The 24786-nt window shown below is 43.0% G+C and overlaps 1 protein-coding gene across 4 annotated transcripts in view; it reads right to left on the reverse strand.

Moving 5' to 3' along the window:
* LOC104331265 (contactin-4) overlaps positions 1 to 24786 on the reverse strand; it is a 354067-nt gene that overhangs the window by 302954 nt on the left and 26327 nt on the right. For 3 of the 4 annotated variants that reach the window (XM_075432608.1, XM_075432604.1, XM_075432606.1), the window contains one exon: positions 9583 to 9627. The gene's annotated coding sequence lies outside the window, so the exon portion shown is untranslated. Of the gene's footprint in view, positions 1 to 9582; positions 9628 to 13606; positions 13624 to 24786 lie in introns of those variants that run through there. The other variant, XM_075432605.1, reaches the window with a different exon arrangement.

Genomic DNA, 24786 nt, shown 5'->3' on the forward strand with positions numbered 1-24786 from the left:
CCAGTTTAGAAAGAAGCCTAGCCAAGATAATCAATGTAACCCCCACTACAAATTGGTAAGCAAGACTTTACTGTATACCATTTTATAGCCAGCTAAAGTACAACAGACAGCAATGATAAAGCAAAAACAATAATAGAGAAACTAGGGTGGGTTTTCATACGCGTTGGTGGGAACAAGGAGCGCATCGACTGATCTCAGAGCAAGGTTGTGCCGAGTCGGAACAGATGGGAGCTCGTCCCAAGAACATGCAAGCCGTGTAGGATGCTTGAATGCTGAAGATCGAAAAGTTTAAGATGTTGATGTATAAAAAGAAATTAGGAGCAATATGGTCTTGTAGCACTATCAAAAAATAATTACTGATATGAGAATGTCAATGGTGATGGGTAAATTTCGCATCCAAGTGGTGTAACTTAACACGCAGCCTACTACAGCTACAGCACTGCGTACCTTTCGAAAAAAGTCATGAAGTAAAAGATGGTATAGCGACATTTTACAAGGGAGAAAAGTGAGGTAGCTCTGATTACCAGACTCTGAAGAGGTGTTTTAATTCCAGGAGAACAGACTGTGGCAAAACCTAAACAAAGAAAATCAGGACGCATCTGTTCAGCAGGAAAACAGTTTTTTCCTTCTGCTTCCTGTGCAAGAAAAAAAAGACTTCAAGGACGATGCTGAAGATAACATCTCACGTATCAAAGCAGGTGATACAGAAGAATTGTGATAATTCTTGTGGAGCGAGAGGAATGAAGATTAAGAGGAAAAGGAGGAAATAAGATCTTTGAACTACTTTGAAGTAGGGCACCACAAAACTGATCCAAATTCCCACCAACTTTAGTAATGCATGAAATACAGTTTACTAGCTGTATGACTCCATGTTCAGGAAATTCTAACACTGGGCAGTTAAGCTATAGAAATAAGAATACTACAGCAAGCAACAGCTAACGTACGTTACTGCATGCTCGTAACTGGTAATGAGTCAGAACACAAAGGAGAACACGGTCCTGACAGTAAGAGTGCTACAGGAAAGAACTGATGGGAAGGAGTTGTTTTACGCGAAGAGGAATGAAAATAGTGGCTGTGAGACTAAAGTGGTAACTTCTTAAAGATTTAAAAGTGGCAAGGGAGCTAAAGTGATGAAAAAAGACCAGAAGGAATTACATACCGGAGACCAGTAAAAATGAGCCCTGTTCTGATTCCTTCTTTATGCCACATGGTGTATCGAGGACAGCTGCCACTCAATAAGTACTGAAATAACAACATTTTACTAGAAAACTTCAAGCAGGGCAGTTGCACTACATCTGTACAGATCCCTTCCAAACTCAACTGTTCTATGCAAACAAGACTTGCAATGTGCTATAGAACAAGTGTTACCATTTTTAAAAAAGGACTGTGAGAAATTGAAACAAAAGACACGTTTCCAAGTAAGCAGGCAGAGATGTTGTTCCTAGAATGGTATAAACAGATACAATGATCAGGTTGAATACACGAAGCAAAACAAAAAGATCTTATTTTCCTTCTCAATAAATCAACTAACTTCAACTGCGCTCCTAAATAAAACTAAAAATCAAAATTCAAATCAGACTTCAAAATTCACTCTCAGGAATATTTCTCATTCCTTCAGTCGGCAGATTGATCCTTTGAAACACCACATCAGTTCACCAAAGCACTTTTGTTGGGGCAAGGGATGCAAACATGCACCTAAGACCACTAGAGGTAAACCACAGACAGACCTGGCAAACATTTCTCAAGAAGAGTAAGTCATACTGTAGCACCTTTTCCAGAATCATATTTATAATATTTTGTACTGAAAATAAAAGTGTGACAGAATTAGGTTCTAGTAAAGATTAGACTAAATATTTCAATCTGCAAAGATTAATTTTAACTAATTATAGATTTCCTGAAGCACCTTAATTGTAAGTAGTTTATTTCTTTGGAATCAAATGTGTTTTTTTTTAAAAAAAAAAGGGAGGAAAAGCATAAAGTGTGCCACAGGGAACCAGGAGATACAGATAGACTCTGGGGTTTCATCCAGACATGGGTTTAGTTTTGGATTTCCCAATTTCTAGCCAGAGGTATCGCTTCTTTCAGTTTCAAATTGGTCCAGCTCCACGAATCTGAGCAGAGAACCCGAATACACTAGTGCAGCATCAAAAGCTGGCAGCAATCATTCTGTATTTCATCATTTCAGCACCCAAATACATCTTCATGTTTGCTGGCTTGAGCATTTTTTTGCCTAATGAATATTTGGGTTAAGGGGCATGCGAGATGCAAAGTTGGTACACCTCATTTACATTTCTAAAGTAAACGTTTAATATTCTGGTAGTCTGAAATTAATTTCCTAAATGTTAATTGATGCTATTGAAAATTGCTAAGGGCTTATTCAAGGCCTTTCAAATGATTAACTAAAGACTTGATGGCAAAGAAGCCATTTTAGTAACGGTCAAAACCATTGCCATACCTCTTGTCCCACCTGTAGCAAGAATTGCTTACTTTTTTTGCTTACTGAAAAACAAATAAAGTTGGTGCAATTTAACCTGACTAAAACTGATGCTCATCTCAGACCCAATTTCTTCTTCTTCACTTGAGGACAAGCCTCCTTTTATGGGTGTTTCAGACCTTTTCCGATTTGTACCATGGATATCACTAGCGAAAAGAGTGGAAGCTATTCTGGTTCTCTTGCCACTCAGCCCCTCAAACATCACGAGCACATCTTTAAATAATTAAAAGAAAAATCTTAAAGACATCTGCTTTGCAGCTCCCCATCCCTGCAGGTCCCCAGCCCAAGCCACCAGAGGTGACCCCACCGCCCAGGCTGGGGGGCTCAGGCTCCCAGACCCAGGGCTCTCACGCTGAGCATCGCACAAGTCCCACTGTCCTCCCTTTGCACAGGTGGATTCTGGAGGACAACCCTCACCAACAGCCTGCCAACAAGCTGACGGGAGGTAAAGGAAGCTTTCAGCAAGCTTTTAATGAGAACTTGTTGAAATAAACTTACTTCTTTTAAACTTTTGCTTGGAAGAAAGCATCTAGTCAGCTCACCAGCCAGTTGCACTGAAAGCTAAAGTAGTCAAACACAAAAATAAAAGTATTAAAATAATTTATGCATCTTGCTGACTCACCCTAAGCAATACCTAAGCACATCGAGACCAAGCCCAGCTGCCCAGAACTGCAAACTCCACACTAGGAAGACACTGCCCCGACACATCTGCACAGCAGAGAGCAGAGCTGCTTTCACCGCCCGCCCTCCAACCCTGCGAGCAGCCAGCGTTCATTCCAAGCCTTCTCTCCAGTCCGACCCCACAGGCTGGGAAAGCCAGGTTAAGGAGAAAGAGGTCAGACTGCCTTTCCACAAACCTATTTAACGCCTGTTGCATGTGTTGTCCTCGTGCTAGTTTGGGAAGGAAGGTTTGCTACAGCTGTGGTTTACCTTCTCAACCTTCTGTTCCTTTGTGCTGTGTACCTTCAGGTAGGCTCCTCCGCTACCTCCTTCATATTAAAGCCCAAGAGAATGACTTTCAATATTTATAAGCCATTGCTTCAACCCAAGAAGGATTCTGCTTTTAACTTTGTAACATCACACAGGGCATTTTCATGGTTGTATTCAGACTTCTAGATCTTCCACATCCGAGGTGGCTCTTTCATGTTCATTTTTATGCCGGATTCTGATCAAGATGCTTAAGCTGAAGAAATTCTCCCTCTGAAAATGGCTTTGTAGATTACTGATGTTTTTTGCCCTGGTGAACTATGAAACATTGAGTACAGAGACATGGAGGGTCTGAAATTTCCTTATCAAGTTAAGGTTAGCAAACAAATTTATAGTTCTTCAGTCCCAAGGAGGATGATACGGTTTTTCAAACAACTCAAATTGGCACAGGTCCTGCAGGGGGCCTTTTAAGCCCATGTCTTCTAGCAAAGAGAGCTACTGTTCTAGCTTAAATTGCTTCCTAAATACAAATTTTGAAAGGGGTAAAACGTTGCTTTTGATTTTAAAAGTCCAGTCTATATCCACAATACTTGTAAGATACTATATACGATAAATCTCATTGAATTTAGTCATCCTCAACATTATCTTGTTAACAATTCATTCTTTATCTGCAAGAAAGCATACAGTGTTCCTCTTCCAGTTTGTAGGATAAACTACGACTCTCGATTCAGATTAACAATCTACTAAAAAGCATCAAATGCACGAAGACCCAGCAGCAGCCCAAACTCCATAGGTGTGTTGGGGAAAATGCATCCGTACGAGTAAACAGAGAATCATGTCATTCCAGAACTGTCACTCCAGCATTTTTCAGGAGCTCTGCACTCACTTAAGTATCCCTTGAGGCACCAGCCAGCACGAGAGATACCAGATGACGGATGTACCATCTCAAACAGCAAATCCTACTGTGATTTTAATTGAATTACAGCAGCCATTTTATTTTTTGCAGAGCCTCTAGACTCTGCATTGCTTGCTTGCTTCCAGTGATTCAGCAGTTTATTTCTCAGTACACTAATCCCCCTATAAGACAGTTTCTCATTCCTTTTAAGTAGTGCTTCTGACAGCAGCTACCTATATCTTTGTTGTTTAAGGCTGTCCCTTTTTTATTAAATAGAAGTAGTTTATCTCAGACATACTTCTTTTGCTTTCAGACTCTACTACTTATACATCTGCGAGAAGGCTCAATCTTTTAGCAGTTCAGGAGTCGTCCTCACAGTATTCTGTTCCTCTCTACCTTTACAAGCTCACCTGACGACAGTGTTGCAGACGTTAAAAAAAGGAGAGAGAAGAAAGGAAACCCGAAGCCCAGAGGATAAGCAGCAGACGGTGACACTCGCCTACAAACAGAAGCCAGCTGCGAAACGTTATGCACGGTATCTGGAAAATACATGTTTACTTTTCTATTTACAGGGGACTCCAATAAAACTGCCAACTGGATATTGTAGGTGCAAACCTAAAGGGTGCAGAAAGTTCAGTTAACAGGGGGGAAAAAAAAAAAAAAAGGCAAATTAGGCCAAAGTGACTGCCAGGACCTGCCTCTGCCAGAGCAGGCAGTGGGGAAGCATCAGCAACACCATCGTTCAATAACGCCTTTGAACCAAGGCTGATGCATCTTGACCTGGCTACTTCAGCAATGGCTTAAAACTTACTCGATTTAGTGGCTCTCTACTGTAGTAATGAACAGTTTAAAAATACCAGAGTAATTGCTTTTGACCATAATCATCCAACAGCCATTAGCTGTTTATCTTAGAAAATTAATCCTCAAAGGGTGACCCTCATGTCCAAAATATGCTCTCAGTCATGAAGAACGATTGATCAATTATTCCAAGCTAGTCCACAGAACCACTTTTAGTGGCATTTTATCTTCAGAATTACTTTCCCCTTAATCAAAGGCTAATGCAACATGAAATCCTTAAATATGGGCTGCACCATAAGATAAAGTTAGCAACCTTGAAAAGGCTGGAAAATAGCAATTTGCACACACAAACACAAGATTTAGAATTGCCATCATAACGTGCATCATCAATCACAAGCAACAGTGACTTTAACTGGACTATTTTCAGAGTATATTAAACTCCATGACATCTTAACCTTCTTGTAAGGCCACGATAATCTCTTTACAGTATCAAAGAAGTGCAGGAGGGCAGATTTGCTTCATGCAGACATATTCCTTGCATAAGATTTCATAAATAAGGGCATTGCTGCCTTACCAGAAATTCGTTAGTGTTATTTTCAGCCCCACAAAACCGCTCAGGGAACACAGACAACACGTTATCTTCACACATATTCTGAAAGACAATAAGTTCTGCACAACTGCAGAAGAAAGCTCTCACTGAAATGAGGGACATCTTTTTAGGGAACAGCTCGTCATCCAAAACCCGCTTGCAAGGGAGGTGCCCATGACTTTTAACATAACTTTATTGTAAGTTTTGTTCAAGTATCTGATTGGTGCTTTTGCACTCATCATGTTCTTAGGAAGAAAAGTCATTGAGTAGTCCATCCTAAATATTATTGTAACATAAGGAAAAGGGAAAAGCTCAAGCAAAGTGCTGCCTCTGCAATAATTAATTATAATCCAAGTTATACGTATCAAAAACTTGTCATTTCATTCTGCTGTAAAATTGGTGAACTATCTCCGAGGTGCAACTTCAAGGAGGGCTCATCTTCTAAAAAAGACACCACTAAATCCACCATAAAATGGCAATTTTGCTAATTCAGTTTTTCACATTACTTTAGAACAATTGATTCAGTTTTAATTGTTCAGGCTTTCCCCACAGAGGGGAGAACTCGTGGCATGAGAAACAAGAAAGGGAAGCGTCTAAGGAGAGGGCTGGCACAGAGGATGCAGAGAGGGAGCAAGCAACCAGGATGGGAGGAAACCAGGAGATGACTAAAGGAGGAATGGACATAGCAGATCAGAGAAGTAGGGAAGGAGCAAGAGGAGACGGTGACACACACATGTGGCAGTAAGGACTCTAGGAAACAGGACAGTTATTTGCTATGGATCTTGATAAGCAGAGGGATGCCTGGAAATCACAAACAACTCCCATCTCTGAAGGAGCAATCCAAAAACTACGTGCAGTAAGCCTATATCCAAGCAATCCTCTGACACACTGACCCACAGCACTTCCAGCCGAGCACGTTTCCACCTGGAATGAGGGGCAGTTCTCCAGCTTCAAGCAGCCAACAGCCACAAGACACAAACATTCACACGCCAAGCAAATGGGAAGCTACCACTCTGGTGCTGGATGCCAGTGGAGGAAGAAAGACCCTCCCTTCCACTTTCAAATCATGCCATAATTAACTGCTATTCAGACTATAAGACAGAAAGCATATTCTTTATAATTTCCTTTCCTAGAGCTATTACCCAGCACATTCAGTATTCTTATGCAGGCAAGGACATTTCTCCAGTGCAACTGTACACTGTGGCTGCTGGTAATATTTCTAATTAAAATGACACTGTAAGCCTGGTTGTTCAATACAACGCACAGACGCTACAAGCTTTCTAAGATGACTGTTAGCCTGTAGCTGTTTTAATTAGCTTGACAGGTAATAACGTAGAATTTTATAATTATACTGTAACAATGCACAAATGTTTCCTTTCAAATCCGTACTTACCGAGTCACACAGGAAAACAGAAGCCAGTTTCAGTTCACCAAACAGACTGGAAGCAAAACCACAAACCTGGCTTCCTCCACGCCTTGCTGATGGCTCAGCAAGGACCGCATGCTGCTGAAGAGTGTGGGTTAGAAAATCCTTCCATCCCTTCTGGCTGAAACATGTGTAAAACCCGAATTTGCAGTCCCCCATCAATGTACTTTTGTCAAGCATAACCACAGGCATGAGCCCTCACTGTCCTAAAGAGCGTGCTGCGCTCAATTCTTTGAGGGCACAACGTTGGATCACAGAATCACAGAATGGTGGGGGTTGGAAGGGACCTCTGTGGTCACCCAGCCCAACCCCCTGCCCAAGTAGGGTCACCCAGAGCAGGCTGCACAGCACCGCGTCCAGGCGGGGCTGGAATATCTCCAGAGAAGGAGACTCCACAGCCTCCCTGGGCAGCCTGGGCCAGGGCTCCGTCACCCTCAGAGGGAAGAAGTTCTTCCTCGTGTTCAGCTGGAGCTTCCTCTGCTTCCATTTGTGCCCATTGCTGGATCTCAAGGGATGCTGGAGAGTCCCATCAGCGAGGGGTGGATTTTAGACACACACAGTTTGTACAAGTTCTCTGCTCAGGACATCTGGGAGGCTTAGATCAGATTGCTGTTCTGACCTCCCCTTCCCACCCACCACAACTGGCCTGTGGTCTTGTCACCAGACCTAAACATTACACCTCGCATCAATGACCTCTTAAGCACTCCTACTGGCTAAGTACTCATCAGCACTTATCTCCTTTTAAACACCACTTCACTACAAAAGCCACACCAGTTGTATCACAGAATTGAGGCATTTAACACAAATTCCGATCCCATTCTTGCTAATGAGAAGTGTTTACCAAATAGTTACGTTGTTCTGTAAACACAGAGTAATTTCCATTCTTCTGCCTACAATGGTGTCAGCATTTGCGAGCCACTAGCATGCAGATAGCTGTCTCCTCCAGTCCTTCACGCTCGCTATCAAACTGGCATTTAAGGATTTGGAATGCAGAACACAAGTCTGCAGCCTAAAAATAATATCCTGAGATTTGATCCTGCACTTCTTATTCAGGCTCAATTAATCAAGGTTGCCTAACTCTTCAGAAGTACTTTTCATCAGCAGATTGAGAAAACACTTTCCAAATGAAACGGGCATCAGTATCTCCTTTTTACTATGGGGAACCTGAAAACGAGATTTCACCTGAGAAAGGACTTTGAGGCTAATTTAGGAGTACTGTCCAAAGGGATGAGGAGTCCATTATTCAAAGTAATCTTTTATATTAAGAAATAAGCTTTTCCTTTCAGACCACTAGAAAGTGATATATCACAAAATCTATCATACTGTCTTTGAAAACCGCACACAAAGATAGCTTTGCAAATTCAAGAAGGCCCAAGCTGAATAAGAATAGTTTACTTAATCTGCAGCAGTAATTCAGTTTTCATTGTAAACACCACCCAGGACTGCAGAGAAACTTCTGAATTACTCCAAGGAAAAGAAGAATTAAGAAATGAAGCATTTTGATCAGAAGGCACCTGTAACCTCTCTGAATAGACAGGGCAATAAAGTCTAAGACGAAAAGGAAGACCACATTTATTTTTTAAAACATAAAAGATTTTGTTCTCCTTTGGAAAGAACATAATTCACACTCAAAAGCACGTTGTTCTTTGATAGCAATTTATCTGTGCAGATTGCCTACATGGCAGCCAGGCTTGGCAGAGCACTTTTGGGACAGGACAAAAGCAACGTAGCAGGGATGCAGAGGAAAGCACAGCCAGAAAGGCACTGCCTTGTGTTCTTGACTGGGCCAGAGCAGGACACTCCAATGAGCAAATTATTTCACACTTACATCTATGTTTCATACTTGACATTGCTCCAGAAAAGAAACCCACAAAATAATTTCAGGATATATAGGACAAAACCCACCTCTCTGCTAACAATACTGATTTCTTTGGACATTCAAGCTGAGACACTATTAAGAAAATCTGAGTTTCAGACATGCCTCGTTTGGCTAAGTCAACTGCAGAGTCAATCGTTCAATGACTAAACACCAATTTTTAAAATCTCTTGACAAGAAAAATAAGAGCCAAACCAGACAAAAACACCACTGATAAAAACATATCAATAACCTTTTGTAAAAGATTCTTTAAGTTACATACATTCTTTCAAACAACAGTACATCTACAAAAACAGGTTGCTGAAGGCAACCTGCTCCATGTTTGCTATAAGCCTTCTATATAGAATTACCTAAATGGAAAATATACACCCTAAGAACTTAAATGGAGACCTCTGATATTCTTCTCAAAAAACATAAACAAAACCCACTGTCAATGTACTGAGAATCTAAGGAGCAGATTCTTTAGTCTAAGGCACAAACAATGCAAAGAAAAATTTTATACTCAATGCAATGACATTAGGAAAGAAAAGAAATGAACATCACCAACAAACCAAAATTAGTATTAAAGAATTGTTACCTTCTTCAGTACATGATATGTAGACTTCAGTCAAATTTCCAGTAACTGAAAGTAGAAATTCATACAGAAAGTCAGCTATACTGATATTTTAAGTCATTAAATTAATTTTTATCCACATTAACTTAATTTGCAAAGAAAAAGGCTGTCTTCAGTTATTTTTAGTTTGCCATTTCCAAAGCACCACAAGATAAGAGCAGTAAACTGGGCAGATACTTTCTAGAATTTTTCCACTGCTTGATCCGTTTCCCCCTGCTCCACCACAATCGCAGTCTCCAAGAGCCCCCAGCCACCACACACCATCCACCAGCTCACTGCAGACTCAGCACATTACACTGGAGCTCTGCTCATCCAGCTGGGGCTACTTGACCCTTATTTTTTCAACTCTGATGACTTCACTCAGGGCTGATAAACACTTTCAGCTGCTAAAGCCTCTCACAGCAAATCCCCATCTTCCCCCACTGCTCAAATGCTCTTGGTTCCCCAAAGCCAGCACAAATACCCAGCCTTCCCTCATCGCTGCTAAATCAGTGCAACTCTCAGTTGACAATAAACCAACCTGAACACCAAAGAAAGGGCTGAAGCACAGATGTTTCCCAAGCAGTTCTAGTAAAACCATTAGATCATCCAAACTACTAATTAATCAAATTTTGGCAAGCAGAGAAACAACAGGAAACCTGATCAATACATGTTTTTAATCACATGGCTTCACGTGTTCAGTAGCTGGCTATGGGACACACAGAATACAGATGGTAGATGCAGAAGATACGTTTACAAAGCTAGCATTGGGTGAGCACCACAATGCAGCAAATATACAAAGAAATATAAGATTTTTTTTCACTATCAACACATCCCCAATAGGAGAGGCACAAAAAAAGTCTGACATTTGGCCTAAAGGTAAGTGTTGATCATCCATTTTCTGACCGAATGGTTGTAGGTTGCGTTAGAACTCGAGATGAAGAAGTCACATCCAGAGGACCTCCCCTGCTCCTGTTCAAGTCTCTACTACTGTTGCTGCCGAAGTCCCCAACAATTCAAAAGGCTTTGACGCCATGTTCTCTTACCATTTTTGCTGTGGGAGATCTTGTGCTAGGGAATTACATTGCTGCTAGTCTACAGGCATATTATGGCTTCATTTATCGAATCTGTGCCCCTTGCAAGCAGACAGCAGCTTTTAGTAAGGACTTGGTGTGACATTCCTCAGCCGGGGCTTCACAGTTACCCTCACGAAGTGAAAGGAGTCAACAGCCTGACTCATCTGTGGTTTTACCACCCAGATTTGCTGGAAGGAGGAGCTCCCTCCCAGTCCAAACGACCTGATGGGCAGCAGGTGGGATCCAGCACCAGTGCTAGGCACGGGCAAGCTCCTTCACAGAGGAACAGGCTTCAGGGAAGGCAGAGCCAGATGGAGCCCCACCGAAGTGAGCACAGCGCTGCGTAGAGCGCATAAATATTTGACATTCAGAGCTACGCTAATTAGACATCAAGAAGAAATGAAGGGTTTCACACCAATCAAAATATTACTTTATTTACTGTAACTGTTCAACTTCTCACTTCAGTCACAGAAAGTTTAGGAGAACAACTTGCACAAGTTAAGAAACGCTCTAACACCAACATTGCTACATATTTTTAGACACCTACGAATCCATCCCTTGCTGCTGAAAACAAAGATGAAAAAATGATCACTTTTTCACTTTGAAAATTCTGATCTTCTCTCTACTTGCCTACCCCTTTCTGCAGCATCCCTGAACTTACGTGGGCACACAGGGCAGCATGCCAAAGCAGAAGAGAGGTTTCTCTCAAAACACCTGTCACGCAACCTTCAGAACTGCATTTGGTTTGGGTTTGGGGTGTTTTTTTAAATCCTTGTCATGCTTGTGTGCATGATTGAGCTACGGTGGGTTTTTTTGGCACTCGTGGGAGCCTGGATCAAATCTTCATTTTTCTCTTCCCCCACAATCCCTTTGCTGCGAAGCCTATTACTGCTGTCTTCTGCTGGAGCTGCTCACATGGTTTGGGCATTCACTCCAGCGGGATATCCCATCTCCCGCGCGCCCATCGAGTGCTTTGGATACTGAATAATTTTGGGGCAGAAGGAACAGGTGACTGGTTAAAAAAACTATACATTATGACTTCTGTCTACGTCACAGCTCACACCAGTAGCATGTACCTACTCAAATCCTTCAGAAATATCAGCTTCCAACAGCAGAAACACTTCTGTGGACAATTTTTTAAAACATTTTGCATTGGCAGAGAGGTATTGACTTGAAAACCAGGGAATAGGCAAACTCGGAATGTTTTACTTTCAGTACAGTGTTCCATCCCATAATAATTGTAAAAGGCTGAACATTGCTCTTTATAGTCACGTTGTTGCAGAGAGTGATAAAAGTAATTGTACATTATCCTCATAAGCCGCACTGAACCTGGATTTCCAGGCTTGAAAACCTAAAGTGTTTAAATTACATTACCCCCAAACATCCAGCAGTGCCCAAGCAATTTTACTAAATCATAAAATACCTCCCCCAGCCTGGAGCCTTTGGCCACAGCTTCCAGGCCAACACACACCTTCACCCCAAATGAAGAACAGACTGGAACAGGTACCGAGGGAAGCAGCCAGTGTGTTCTCCCCTAGGTGACAGCACACTAAAATCTGAATTTAGCAGCTTCAGAATTTTCTGCATCCCTTGTCAACAGAAGGCTTTGAAAAGAAAAACTTCAGAACACGGATATGAAGTTGTCTCCAAAGGAAAAGGCAACAACATTCTTTTAATGTGGCTCCCCAGTCGCCACTCCAGTTGTTCTCAAAGCTGTAACCTCCAAGAAACCTAAAAAGAAATTCAGTTTTGCACAGCCCTCATTTCATGTAAAGGAATAGCGCATACTTCAAGGAAAAAAAAACCCACTTAAGGATAGGAAAAAAAAATTGAGTGGCACCACTTCAATTCACAGAAATACTGTATAATTGCATGAAAAAGTCTGCTTTTCAGGTGGAGGCAGTTCCTTGGGAGCTGGCAACCGGCAGCACTGATGAGAGCCTGAAGAGGTGCGGATCTCTCGTCTGCTGCCAGCAGAAATCCATACAATACACTCCGAGTTTATATTGACACACTAATGCAGACTGAGCTGAAAGAAGCGATCCCACAGAAAGCTGAGGTGCATTTCCCACCTGGAAGCTTTTTAGCATAATATGCAAATACCAACACTCCTAATGCGTCTTTCCCCACAGTACTTGTGTGAGGCACGACTGCAGAGTACGGGTGATGGTGTTTCTCTAGGGGAGGAAATCAAGCCTGGTCGATGGCAGGAACGTTATCGATGCATCAGGCCCCGAATCCCCAACCCCAAATTTTCCCTCGGTCACTTCAAACACGCAACAACTCCTTTGCAGATGTTTTTTCAGCTTCTTACTGTCCCTAGCTCTATTCTGGGCTTAGGTTTATTGAACCAGCCTGCTCTGGCACTGTTTGCATTGCCTGCCAAGCCATAGACTAGTCTTGTCCTATCTTCCAAACTCACTGTCTTTAAAGCAAGGAAACTACGAGGCTTTGCCTCTCTCTGCTTCACTCCAGTCTCAAATTGGGCAGTCCAGAAGCCCTCAGACTGGCAGATTTGTCTTTATGTGAACACCCCTACAAACTGTTTAGGAGCTTTCCCTGCTTCTGTTTTCTAATGCGAACTTGATATCCTCCAAACCTTTCACTTTCTATCACCGCAACATTCTTCGCTTAACAACAAGCTAAAGGAATGTGAGAACCACAAGCCTGCTAACCTATGGGCTAATTTATTAATATAGGTTATTAAATAATCAAGTGCATCTGAACCTGCTCTTGCTTATTTTCAATCCCAGCAGTCCTAGCAGCCTCCGTGAGGAAAGACACTCCCTGCAACTGCTCCTATTGCCGTCCGTGTTCTGGCTCCTGGAGGGCATTTCTCAGAGCGAAGCCCATGCCCGCCCACCCACCTCTACCGTACTCTCATAAACAAAGAGAGAGGGCACTAACTCTGAAGCATCACCCAGCTTTACTACCTAGATCAACAGATGACCAGCAAGCGGTCCAGCAAAGATGGTACGAAGCGTCAGCCCCGTCATTTCCTCGCCGAGGCACACATCTTGCACAACAGCAGCCCACGCTCGATTCGGCATCATCTCCCAGCTGCAGCGGAGCCGCGGTGCAGCCCTTCCTCAGCAGCATCTGAATCCTTGGCTTGCCTCCTGCTCGTGAATTCAAACATTGTTATTAACACAACAGACTGATTATGGGAGCTAAACGGAAAAGACACAGTTTTCTGAAGCTGAAATATAAATGCAGTACGCATTTGTCACAGAAGCGTTTCCTGTGCATTTAAACATTGTTTAGTGAGTCAGCCAAAAGCGTTTTGCAAGTGTAATCTATCTCATGGAGGAAAAACTCAGAAAGCCTAATCACCATCATAGCTCTCTCAGGGTTTGATAGGTTTAACTTCAAAGTAAAACACTGTCAAAATAGAGATCCCATGCGGTTTATTATAACAAAAAAGTGAAAATTAAATATTTCAAAGTGTTATTTCGAGGTAGCATAATACCTTGGTCTCATCAAGTGGGGATGAGCAGTACACATTCATATTGGATTTCTAGGCTTTACAATGCCATTTGTTTGATGCCATTTGCTTCGCAAATGAAAAGAACATTGACCTGCATGACTGCATATTGATAATAAAATAATCTTTAGACACCAGAATTCTTTGGAGAGATTGTCAAAGAAATCTCAAAGTGGCTCACCAGCTGGTTCATGAATTGAACCTGTAAGCTACATAACCTTTAAAATTGCCTTCTATTACTTAAAATGGGCTTCCCCCCTCCATCAGAATAGGCTCAGAACAACTGCTTACTGACTGTACGTGGAGAGGGGGCACCTGTTTAAAAAAGGTGTTCTTTCAAAGCTATTTTCCCATAGAGATACAGGTGAAGAGTCCACGTATCAGTAAAAAGCCCAGAATGACTACAGGAGACTGCATTCCAAGAGGATGAGGTGTTCATCACCTTTGTACTTTAAACGCAAAGTAATGAAATGCATTAAATTGGTTTGCATTGTCTGGGAGTGATACTCTCCTCTCTCCAAACTGCTGATTAAGAGATCCTTTGCTCATTTGCATATAGTGCATCAACCCAGCCACTTACCAAAGGTTATTTTAAATGAACTTGTCAGGCTTTGATGACACAAAGCCAAAATCCACTTCAGAAACAGTCAGGTGTTTTGCACGTGTGTTTTCATTACCAAGATATAACGACATCTTTGCAGTCCACTACAGCTTGTTTTCCAAGCAACAGAAGGGGATGGGTTGTAGCAGCTCCTCACTAAGAAAATAACCTCATTTTATTCACCATCACTGTAAGCTACAGGTTTATTATCTTCTTAATTTTTAACGAGATGTCAAGAGCCTCTGTAGTAGCTCTAATGCTGTACAAGACCAGAGTTTAACTCCTTCTCCCCAGGAAGCAGAGGTTGCATGAGCTCTCCAAACCACCACCAGCCCGTGAGCCACTCTGCTTGCTGGTGACCCCGAAAAGAGTCCACCGCAGCTTCACAGAAACACATGGGAACTTCTAATACTTCTGTATTTCTGCACTTCCTTTTCCAGTTCCTACTTGGCCAAAAGCCTGCCTCAGCTGAAGGGCATGACGCGAAGGCTGCTGTTCAATGTCACATCCCAGTGATTCTTTGCGTCAAAGAGCAAGCAGAAGCTAGCAGGCTATATCTGCCAGGGAAGGGAGGGGACCATTAGTTCCCCTTCATTTCTTGTTCCTATCACTCTGTTATATTAAATCTTTTCTTACTGGGATTGAAGTGCCAGAAGTGAAAATTATAAGTGATCAGAAATATCTCTAATCATTTGTAGCCAATTACAAAATACCAAACAAGAAAGGTCAGTGATAAAAAAAAAAAAAATCAGGTACTGACTAATTAGCGTCTACACAACTTGCAACCTTGATGGTTAATTTTGCATGTTTTACCATTCAGTTTTTATCTGAGGTGACAATTTAGTGCTTATTTGCAAGCTAGGCCCCTGATTGCTGTTAATGAAGGCCTTCAATATTTACTGCTAGTAAAACATTTTAAACTTTTAGCAAGATTCTCTTCCAGTCCTCAGCACTGTGAGATTTTTATGACCTTATGTATTGAGGAACAAACTTCTGCAACAAGCTAAAATGGATGTACGCCCACAGTCTAGTCTTGCTAGGGCTACAGCTCCATCACCACTAAATTGTTTGTTTTTCTTCTTCTTAATTTGTTCCTTGTCCTTGCAAACCAGAAGACATTTCAGATCGCCCACATACTCCCTCAACACCATGTTCTCTAAAAAATAAGGTCTCCTGCTTTCTAAGCTGGCTTCTTGTAAAAATTGCTAAGTTACGCAAGTCACACAGCGCAGACAGATGAAGTCTGCAGAGGGTTTTGAAGTCAAACATGTCTACACCGACCACAAAATATACACCTCCCAGTGCCTACCCCCATTCTTTTATATAAAAAAGCAATGGTATGAAATATTTATGTTACTTTATTAAACTATCACAGATCAACATTAGATGAACAGAGGATCCTGGGGTGCATTCGGAGGAGTGTGGCCAGCAGGTCGAGGGAGGGTCTCCTTCGCCTCTACACTGCCCTAGTGAGGCCTCATCTACAGTGCTGTGTCCAGTGCTGGGCTCCCCAGTTCAAGAAAGATGAGGAGCTACTGGAGAGAGTCCAGTGGAGGGCTACGAGGATGATGAGGGGACTGGAGCATCTCTCCCACGAGGAAAGGCTGAGGGAGCTGGGCTGTTTTAGCCTGGAGAAGAGAAGGCTGAGAGGGGACCTTATAAATGTTTATAAATATCTGCAGGGTGGGTGTCAGGAGGACGGGGCCAGACTCTTTCCAGTGGTGCCCAGTGACAGGACAAGGGGCAATGGGCACAAACTGAAGCAGAGGAGGTTCCATCTGAACATGAGGAAGAACTTCTTCACTCTGAGGGTGACGGAGCCCTGGTCCAGGCTGCCCAGGGAGGCTGTGGAGTCTCCCTCTCTGCAGATATTCAAGACCCACCTGGACAAGGTCCTGTGCAGCCTGCTCTGGGTGACCCTGCTTCGGCAGGGGGTTGGACTGGATGACCCACAGAGGTCCCTTCCAACCCCGACCATTCTGTGATTCTGTGATTCTGTGAAGGCACGACAGTGACACCACCAAACAAAAAAATCTCCACCCTGCAACATTGGATGAGACAGGGTGAGCCTGCTCATCTCAAGGGTGCCTCACGATAAAAAGCAGTGCTTTTTTTTTTAAGTTTTTTTTTAAGTTTTTTTTTTAACCCATTGCTCTCTGAAGTCTTGGGGAATGAAGGAGTGGACCTGAAGTTTCAACAGCTTATGAGCTGTTGTAGTTCCATTTATTAATGCTCTGAAAATCAGCAGAAGCACATCATCACGCTGCTCCTGGTCTTGGAGGCTCACTCACAGCCCAGGATGAAGCCAGGAGAGCAAGCATCTCACTCCAAGAGCAGCACTCGGTGGAACGGCAATGGACATCCAAGGAAATGCCTCTACTTCTACAGCCTTGAGAAAAACCTTGCTTTTAAAAATGCGGAATTGTAACTAAACTGAACTGTTGTATAATCAGTCTTCAAGACAATCAATTTAGCAAGTCCTGGATGCCACCAGGGAAAGCCAGAAGCAATACCCACAAAAGCCACCTTGACCTTAACAGCCAGCTAAAAAAGGTGTTTATATACAGTATTTTGAGAATAGGAAACTGATACATGAACTGCCAATAGCTTGTAGTATTCATATTCAGCGGAGAACTATAAAAAAAAAAAAGTTTTACCTTATTCAGTCTGCTCTAAGCAGGACACAGCAAGGAAAGCAAGAAAGTGTAATAAAAATCATAGTATCCACAACAACAGCAAAAGCCTCACAAAAACTTCCCAAGCGCAGAAGAATGTCGTTAGCGACTGGGGTACAACAACGCTCGCTTCCCAGGAAACAGCCTTCAGGATTTCTTGTTCAGGGCAATTCCATCACTAATCAGAAACCCATGGTATGAAATTGTATCTCAGTCAGGGGTTTCTTCCAAAGGATTCATAAAATACCCGACAATAATGAATAACTGGTGATGAAACGCCAACATTTAGTTTTCCAGGAGAAGTTCCTTCTAAGCTTTCAGTTTACGGATGAAGCTAATGGATACATCCAAAAAATCTCCGTATTTAATAACAGCAGACCGCAAATAAAGGTGAGTAAAAACTAAAAACTGAAGAGCAGGAACAAAACCAGAAAGGCTGATGGAAGTAACGGAGCGAAAACTTGTTATTTGAAATAAACCGAAGGAGCACGTGCCACGCAAGGGGCCGATATCAGCCTGTCCCCCATCCATGACAGCTGAGAGCAGCACACAGAGACAAAAGTCCAGAAAGTCCAGTGATTTAGTGTAGTGTCATCTGTTTAATGCACAATTTACATATGGTTTTTTTAATAAAAAGGTATTAAAATAGGCAGGTCCTGAAGAGTAAGATTGAAATACTTTGAAGGAAGAGATTTAAGTGAAGGCACACAACCCGCACACACCCTAAATGCTAACTGTAAAATCACAGGAGCTTAATGTACACTGGCAAATTGCTTCCTCTAGATTTCAGCTAATTTTGTAACTAGTTTTCCTAAATCTAAACAGAAACACTAATAGGCCACGAGTATTCCTCCTGCCAGCAGGCAGGCTGCCTCTTCCCCTTTACCTTCCCACTCCTGCAGCAACTACCTGCAAAAGACCTAGGGAATATTTTATCAGTTTATTCGCTCAGAGTCACTAGGTTATGACTAGGAAAAAAAAAGAAAAAAAAATAAATCTGTTGCAATGTAATCTATCCACATTCAGCAGCACAGAAAGCTATTAGTCTGCGTCCTAGCGATACCAAGCCCTTTTCATACAAACAGCAGAACAAGCTAAGCTACCCAGCCTTGACATCTGTCAAAACAGAACAAGTCTCAAGTAGTAATTTATATGGGTAGCTTTTTTCCTCCTCTCCTTCCAGTGGTTCAATTATTGCAGCAGCATCATGAATAAGAGGCATTATTTTCAGGGAAAATTAGAGAAAAAGAAAAGGAAATATCATAAGCATAGGATTTGCCAAAATCCTTTCCTTTTTTTTTTTAATATATGTATAATTTACTCCCCTTCATTGTATTCCACTGCTGCAAACATATCAATTCAACAATTTCCCCCTATTTCAGATTCATCAGTTTTGCCATGATGTCCTCTACGTTATTAATCCTATTCACCTTCATCACACAATTAGTCTGACTACATCAATAGATGTACAGGATGCAGGAAAAAACCCCATGCGGCTCTCGGTCCTTACGCCTACACCCTGGGTAATCTAAAAGTATTCATGAATTTAGCTTACAAAAATCAGTATGTCAGCACTAAGTTGTGTCATTGTTGACTTCGTGGAGAAGAGTCAGGCCTTCAGGCTGTGTTTTTACATGGAGATAATTTGTGTTATCATAAAGCAGGCCAGGTCTCACGCAGTCTGTGGTCCACGTAGCATCAGCCAAGCACAACGTCTCCTTCCATGGGTGCTAAAGCTGGTGCAGACACAAAGAAGGCTGAAAAGTTCTTTGATCGTTTTGGTAAGAGCAGCACTTTAAAGAAGGACAGTGAATATAAAGCCCAGTATTTTTCAACGCTTGGCTGCTCAGTTCTTTTCTGTTCTCAGTAACAGGTACTCCTGCCTTGATCCTCCGGCACCTGACACGAGAACTCAAGCAGGAGCTCAGGCCATACTTCAGTAAAAAGCGCGCATTCCCAGCGCCGTGCTTTTCAAAGGCTAATACTCCCAGCAGCTTCGTTTTGATGGGGTGACGATCTCTTCAGCTGACGCAGCCCACGGGGTAGAGGAAGAAGATCAAAGGCACGGAGTAGGGCTGGAAGCCACAGGCGGACCCGCTCGAGGATCACAAATCACCCCACACGAGCAGACAAAATCCTGTTCGTGAAGGTCAAAACTGGAACTCGGCAACAGTGAATCCCACGAAGCGGGATAAAAGGCTCAGCCAACCACGCCGTGTTTTCAGCGGTGCAGGCAGAACACCTAGGGAAGCACACCTGATCCCGAGCACAGCAAAACATCGCTAGAGTGCATTTCGATCCCACTGATACTTAGGCTGGATATAAGGAAGAAATTCTTTACAATGAGGGTGGTGAAACACTGGAACGGGTTGCCCAGAGAGGTGGTGGAGGCCCCATCCCTGGAAACATTCCAGACCAGGTTGGACAGGGCTCTGAGCACCCTGATCTAGTTAACGGTGTCCCTGCTCGCTGCGGGGGGGGTGGGACTAGATGACCTCTGGGGGTCCCTTCCGACCCAAAACTTTCTATGATTCTGTGATATTTGGGAGATTGGCACGGGCTGCAGGAGAGCTGCATTACAGTGCTGTCGGTGAGGGCTACGCAGCCAGAATATAAAAAAAAAAAAAGGAAACTGTAAAAAGAAAAGGATGTTTGGTTCTAAGGACAAACAACCGCGCTTCAAAAGAACTTCTGTTGTGGATGGGGGAAAAAAAAGGTACAAACTTGCAGCTTCTTTCTCACCAAGAAATAGGAGGCAGCTGAGCTGCTCTACAGACAAGTGGAAACAACGCTGCAGCAGGGCTGGTGTTGGTTCACACCTGGCCGAGACACAGAGACGGATGAGCACATCTCAGAAGAGACAAAAACCAGAAGCTTTCGGTGGTTATTTTCTAAAACTGCACACTCATTTTCCACCTCATCAATAGGGAACTGAACCCTTATCATTTACAGTGCCTTTTTCCAGCTTCCACCCCGCAGCCCAGCACCGCAGCGGTGCAGGAGGCAGCGCGGGAGGTCCGCAGCCGGTAGCATCCCACGCTCCAGGATGCCGCCCGGCCAGCCCGGCTCCCGGCAGCACGCGCTTGGGAAGCCTGAACAGTCTGGAGCAGGATGTGATCCCCTCCCGGCAGCTCCGCTTCCTTCACTGCAGCCTCCGCGGCAAAATAGCCAGTTGGTTAATTACATTGTTCCACTGAACGTTTATTAGTAGTAAAACAGATTTGTTGTGGCTGCCAGGCCACGATTGGTGACGTGAAAATATGTTTTGAAAGCCAAAAGAAGAGTACCAAATTTCCCATAATGTGGAAAAATGCGAAAATCAGAAAAGATGTTCACAGCGTCTAAAATGTTAACGTTGAAGGTACAGACAGAAAGTATAACAGTAGCTACGTATGCATTTAAGTAAATATGCTTCTTCATAAAAATAATACGGCCTCTGTAAGATGGTATAAAATAGGTTTTGCACATCTCACAAGAAGGTATAAATACATTGCGTATCTTTTTTTATATATATATATACACACATATATCCCACATGAAAGATGCTGAGAAATTTAGCTCTGTCCAGACAAGCACTCACACACTTCAAATTTCCAGAAATTCAAGTTTTAACAAAACCGAAGTTTTGTTCCTTTCTGCATGCATTACAGTTACCTTTTATATAATCTATTTAACTAAAGCCTTGGGTCAAGTGCAGCTTAGAGGTAAAAAAACAAGGAACAAAACAGTTTTGCTACATCTCCAGCAATCAGACTCTGGCTTTCTGTCTGAAGCCTCTGTTCTTACTGCAACAACACTGGCTAGCAAGCGCTGGAGAGAAATTAAAGCAAGGCAGCTCAAAATTTTTCTACAAATATCTTAAGGAGTAGAGACTTTTTCTAGAAGTTTTGATTTCATCAAGTATATTTGTTTTTCCTGAAAAAATAAGTTTGCTATAGTCTTTTCCTTTTTTAAAAAATAAAAAGCTCAAGTATTCGGCAAGTAAGCCCATTTTTATGGGTTTCTGGTTTTCTAGCCAGTTCTACTAAAAGCGCACTTAAAATTCACATTAGTGTCAAAATCAATCCTATCTCCCACTTTCAATTCTACTTGAATCTGCTGCTCTACGGTGGCACGGAACACCAGGGATGTGGCTACCATCCCGCCGGAATCAAGCGCAGCTGATTCACTTCCCCTCCCCGCTCCTCTTGAAAGAGTTAAGCTCAATATCTCCATCCTCAAAGTCATGGTTCTATCAATACGCTGAATAATTTAGCAGGCAGCTGTTAGACTTGACATTTTTATACAGGTCATAAACTCACTAATACACTGAAACCTATGCCTTAACTAGTATTTCCATGGGGTAAACCTGCTCAGGGACTAAGCCACACGAACGCTGCTTGCAATTCTATGCTACAAGACCACCTGAGTTTCACCTGGCTTTCTAGCCATTTTACATGCATCTTGACAAACAAAACCAATTCCCCCCCTACAGAAGCCACACATTGCTATTTACATATTTGTATACGAACGCTGATAGCGCGAACTTTGTAATATCTGTACAACATGAAGGATATTACTTCATCCTCAAAGGCTAAGCAGCTTATGATTAGCATTGGGCTATCTCAAAAGTGGGAGTGAGGGGTGTCAGGGGTTTCTTTTGGGCAACATCTCCTGTCTGTTCCTCCCCAGAGCTTTGAGCAAGGGAATTGGCCAAGTACCTAAAGAAGTTGTTATTTAAGAGAGACGGATGGGGGCGGGGGGAGAGAAAACAATCTAGCAGCTTATTTACTAGATAAGCTGTTCCTGTTTCTCTTCAGTATTCCTTTCACAGACCTACCAAAACCATGGAAGTATAAATATATGAAATAGAAGAGAAGGAACAGGCAAATGCAATGGAAGGAAGAGCCAAGAACAACCCAACGCACCAACGCAAAAGCTCCAGTGACAAACATGTAAAGCTTGGTTGCATAGAGTAAATCCTCTCTATATGCTGCTACAGCTCAACAATGGAAAATGCGCATCTCATAGTGCTCTTCTATAGTTTGAGCAGGATATATATCTATATATCCTCTACGGCTTTGACCAGCTTTAGACCTTAATTGACCACTATACGCTGTGCATGGCTTGCAACCCAATCATGCAAATAAATATCAAGTACACTGTTAAAGTAGACCCAAATGAGCCAGTGAGAGCCAACTCCTAGATGTTTCCAAACACAAATTAATCCTATTAATCCTTATTTGCATCCATGAGAAAACCAGCAGATATTAGAGACCACCTTCCAGAGGTCAAGAGCATGCAAAATGTTTCACAGGAGCCTCATTAGCTACAAGGCTTCTCCAACTGACATAATAGTAACTACTACTCCCAATACACCTGGAGACCTCTCAGCACCTTACGTTTGCTAATTCTTGTATCAGGACTTATGGTTCTTATATATAAATGAAGATGGCTTGTCTGCAGGACGCTAAGCCGCAGGTCAGTAATTAACTCCAGGTACGTGCTCACATCTTCTGGAAGCCAAAGTATTAACTACATAATATCATTAGCTTTACCAAGGGAGCTGCGTGGGAGGTACCAGGGTAAAGAAAATAAAGTTCTGAGAAACGGAACTCCACAGGGACATAAATAAACTCAGAGCCTAGCCCTGCTTTTTGAGCAATTTACTCAATCCTGTGTTTAATCCTCAGAAAGACAGATACTACCTTCAAGCAAACGTCTCACCCCACCATCTTCTACAGTTCCCAAAAGCCTTTTGACAGCAAAAAGCCTTCCGTGAACAGGGCAGCCTGACCTGCAGCACATCCCCCGAGAGCCCTGTGCCTGCTCCCTGGGGTTACGTCCTGGGGAGCCCCTTCTCCTCCCCCCAGGCAGAGCCCGATGCTCCCCGCCTGCCACCTCGTCTCGGCAGCTCCCACAGAGCTCCATCTCCTCCTGCCCAGCTTCGGGTGGGCTTCCACCCTCCCAGCTGTGCCCAGATGGGCACGGGACGGTAGGGCCATGGGCAAACCTGCTCTGCCCATGGTGCGTTGTCATTAACACGCATCACTCCTTCCACTGGACCTGTGCGAAAATGTTGGGATGGGGAAACACTAAATGAGGCAGACAACTGAAGTTGAAACGTGGCACCTCTCGGAGCTTCTCCATCAGTCCCAGTAACGAGATGATTGCTACGGCATAACATTTCCAGACAATATGAATCTGACAGTGGGATGGCTGGGAGCTATTTTGTTAAATGCAGAAGCAAGCAATGAGAAGTTAAAAGATACTCTCCCTTGAGCAGACATAAAATCCTTTACTAAACTCAGGGTCTAACCAGCAAAGCAAAGAAAAACCCTTCATTACCAAGGCATCCAGCAGCTGCAGCCCAAGAGGAGACAAGGACTATCCCACGAGATAACACCGTCCTTCGTGCCACTCAAAGCTGTTTTGTGAATCCAAAATATTCTCCCAGATCTTCAAATTAGAGAAACACAAATGCTAATGAACTGCCCTTGAGCAAGCAGCAGCATGGGGCATCGCCCTGCTCCATCAAAACCCTTCCCAGAAGACAGCTTGCAGCACATGTAATGAAGCAAAGAGTTTTCCCAGAGCTGTGATAAACCCAAGGTATCCTTTCTGCTACATGTCAGAGGGGACAAAAGCCCCTAGCTGGATGTCAGAGATCCTCTGTTGTGGCACTGCTCGGAAAACGCTAGATCTCTTTCACAAGGACAAGTGCTGGAGACGGGCCGGCAGCAAACGGGCTGTGACCGAAGTCTGGCATCAGAGTGACTCGAAGCCAGGTGACGCAGGACTGAGGGAGTGAGGACAGCAGCAAGGGGAATAAAATTACCGTTACTAGTACTGGACATGAAAGCCACCATTGCCCTTGATGGCATTCATAAAGCATACCCTCAGTAGTATTACTGTAATAGGGTAATATTTTTTGTTAGAGCTGCTACATGGAAAGCACTCATCCATGCCAAGAACAGAGGTCACTGCCTCGCCACTTCCTCATGGGCTGTGCTGGGATTTCCACTCGAGAGACCCAGCACTCTCTCCAATTAAAAATTCTCTTTTTAAGGAGGAGGGGCAGGTTTGTGTTAGGAGACAGAGAAAATATTTTAAAATGGAAAACGAATACAGGCCAGAAGCAAAACGCAATTCCGCATGCCTCAGCTTGCAGAAAGCTAAGACAACCCAGCCAACGAGACCCAACTTTGTCTAGACAACAGCGAATTTGGCCATAGAAACTGCTAGACATGTTGAAAAGGAAGAAAAGTCAAAAGATTTGCTCCCAACTGCAATTATTTTAACTACATATAAATACATCGCTTTCTTTACAAGGTATAAATAACTACTCACAATTACATGCTAATTACTTACAAT

The sequence above is a fragment of the Opisthocomus hoazin genome, chromosome 11 (genome assembly GCF_030867145.1).
Source record: "Opisthocomus hoazin isolate bOpiHoa1 chromosome 11, bOpiHoa1.hap1, whole genome shotgun sequence".
NCBI classification, from domain to species: Eukaryota; Metazoa; Chordata; class Aves; order Opisthocomiformes; family Opisthocomidae; genus Opisthocomus; species Opisthocomus hoazin.